A 3,007-nucleotide genomic window follows, 5' to 3' on the forward strand; every position below is an offset into this window, starting at 1 on the left:
CTTCTAAGATATCTTTAAAGTAGAAAGTCTGAACACCGTCACCCTGGGTTGTGATCCTTCCTTGACTAAATCACCCTTAAACCTCTATCAAAGCCCTGCAGTCTGGGGAGGGTGGAAAATACTGACTTGATTCATGTGGGCGCATATATAGCTGTCTTTCCTCTGACCTAATCTGAGCTAGAATAGCCACCTCTAGCTCCTGCCTGAACTTGGTCCCCATTGACGCTGGTGAGAGATGGCTTCTAAAATGAAAGAACAGCTGTACTAGCTTCAGGCTCCCCAGCTCCCGGCAAATCTGCTTCTCTTCCTGCCTTCCTTGTCCTGGTTAATAGTATCATCACCTGCCAGACTTGAAACCTCAGGATCCTCTTCATGTCTCCCTTCTCTGTCATGCTGAGAATCCAATCAGCCCTGTTTCTATGATATTTCTCCCAGCAGTTTCCTCTTTTCTGTTACCACAGCCACCATGCTAAATCAGCCTCTCATTACCTCTAGTCCTGATTATTCCTGTAACCCACAAACTGGTCCCCTTTCTAAAGGGACCCTGCTCTCCAGTCCATTCTTCATTCTGTGGCTGGATTTACCTTTCCTCAAAGCACAGGGTTGATTAGAGAAGCCATTTACTGAAATTGTTTATCCAGCCAGCATTTATTGAGTCTTTAATATGTGCTAGGTACAGTGTTTATGTTCTGAGAACATAAGACAAATAAGATGTCATCATTTTAGAAGCTCATAGATAAGTGGGGAACATATAAATAATACAATATACTCTAATGAGTTCTACAGCGTAGATGTGGAGATTCTCCAAAACACAGTTGTACAAAGGTAGGAACGAGCCAGCTGCTCTTTTCCTAAGCCTGATTTGCTACTCCATTTTCTCTCTGGTAAAATTACACTCATTTTTTCAGATTCTGCTTTAAAAGCATCTCTTCAGTAAAGTGCCCTTGAACTATCCTCTTTCCATCTTGGTCAATTTAGTTACTTCCGCTTTCTGGGAGAGGTGGTAGTGGTGATGTTGAGACTCGGTCTCATGAACTCCAGCTGACCCCAAACTTGGTATGCTGTGAGGCTGGCCTGAGCTCCTGATCCCTCTGTCTCCACCTCCTAAAGTGCCAAAATTACAAGGAAGTGAGCAGCATGCTTGGATTGTGAACCTTACCTTAACTATACCTTCTAAAACCCTTTTTGCCAAAGAAAATCACAAATTCTGAGTGCACATATCTTTTTGGAGGCCACCATTTGGCCTACTACAGAAGGGGTTATTCACCTTTAAAGCCTTCAAATGCTATCCATTTACCTTTAGGATTAAGAATCCATTAATCTATGCTAGCCACATTGGATACATGTTTGCTTACTCTTTGAATGATTTAGCCACTGCCTAACTTAGAGAAGGATCCCCTCTTAGAATGGCTAAAATCAAGAATTTTGATCCCACCTAACCTGAATTGCCAAGGGAATCAATGTGAAGCAATAAGAACTCTCATTCAGGGCTAGTGGGAATGGAAGACTCTAGGTTAATTCCCCCTTCGTGGTTTGGTTTTATTTTTTTAAGACAGGGTTTCTCTGTGTACCCCTGACTGTCCTGGAACTTGCTTTGTAGACTAGAGTGGACTCAAACTCACAGAGATCGGCCTGCCTCTGACTCCCGAGTGCTGGGATTAAAGGCGTGTGCCACCACGGCCAGCCTGGTCTACAAAGCGAGTTTCAGGACAGCTGGAAGTGAGTCTATTGAGTTGTGGGAATTATAGGTGTGCAACACACATACTAAGCTTCAATGGTTTCCCCTACACCCTTTGGCCTTTTTGAGACATGGTATCACTATGTTGCTCTGGGTGACCTGCTTACCTCACCACATCTGTCTCACCACATCTGTCTCTTCATTGGCATCTTTTGTTTGTTTGTTTGGTTGGTTTGGACTTTGGTTTTTGAGACAGGGTCTCTCTATGTAGCCCTGGTTGTCCTGGAGCTCACTGTGTAGACCAGGCTGGCCTTGAACTCACAGAGATTCTCTTGCTTCTGCCTCCCAAGTGCTGGGATTAAAGGTGTGTGCCACCAACCTGGCTTTTTTTTTTTTTAAATTTATTTTATTATATTTTATTTGGAGCTGAGGATCGAACCCAGTACCTTGTGCTTGCTAGGCAAGCGCTCTACCACTGAGCTAAATCCCCTCGTTTTGCTTTTTTGAGACAGGGTCACAGTGTGTAACTTGGCTGCCCTGAAAGTCACTGTGTATATCAGGCTGGCCTCAAACTCTCAGAGATCTGTTTTCTTCTGCTGGGACTAAAGATGTGCACCACCAAGCCTGAGTAAGGGTTAATAACAGCAACAACACGATTAGAAAGTTTTGGTGCAGAGGGGCTGTAACTGCCTGGAGAGGTTTATACAGGTGCTTTCTTTTTTATAAGATCACTTGTATTTCAGCCCATAGGTGCTTTCTTTTTTCTTTTCTTTTCTTTTTTTTCTTTTCTTTTTTTTTTTTTTTTGGTTTTCCGAGACAGGGTTTCTCTGTGTAGCTTTGCGCCTTTCCTGAATCTCGCTCTGTAGACCAGGCTGGCCTCGAACTCACAGAGATCCCCCTGCCTCTGCCTCCCAACTGCTGGGATTAAAGGCATGAGTCACCACCGCCCAGCTATAGGTGATTTCTTAAACAATAGTAGTCTCTAATCTTTACAACTGCCTTTTAAAGGAAATATTAGCATACCCATTATCAAGATGCAGGAACTAAGAAACTCAGTACTTAGTAAAAGATGCAGTTATTAACCAAAGTAAACATTCCTGAGCACTTATTTTAGGCCAAGAACTGAGTGAGGTGACGGGAACGCAGTTCCAGCTAGAACTCAGTCGCACGGCAGTCTCCCTCCATCTCAGGTCTGCGCCTGCGGCACAGGCCATGCGGGTGCATTTTTAGTAGGTGAAATTGACTTTCCCTCCTAGGGCCCAAAGCTCCCGGGCCGTGGGGCTCCGCCCCGCGCTGGCGAGGCCCCACCCCTTCTGCAGTCAGTATTGT

The sequence above is a fragment of the Onychomys torridus genome, chromosome X (assembly GCF_903995425.1).
Source record: "Onychomys torridus chromosome X, mOncTor1.1, whole genome shotgun sequence".
Classification (NCBI taxonomy): Eukaryota; Metazoa; Chordata; class Mammalia; order Rodentia; family Cricetidae; genus Onychomys; species Onychomys torridus.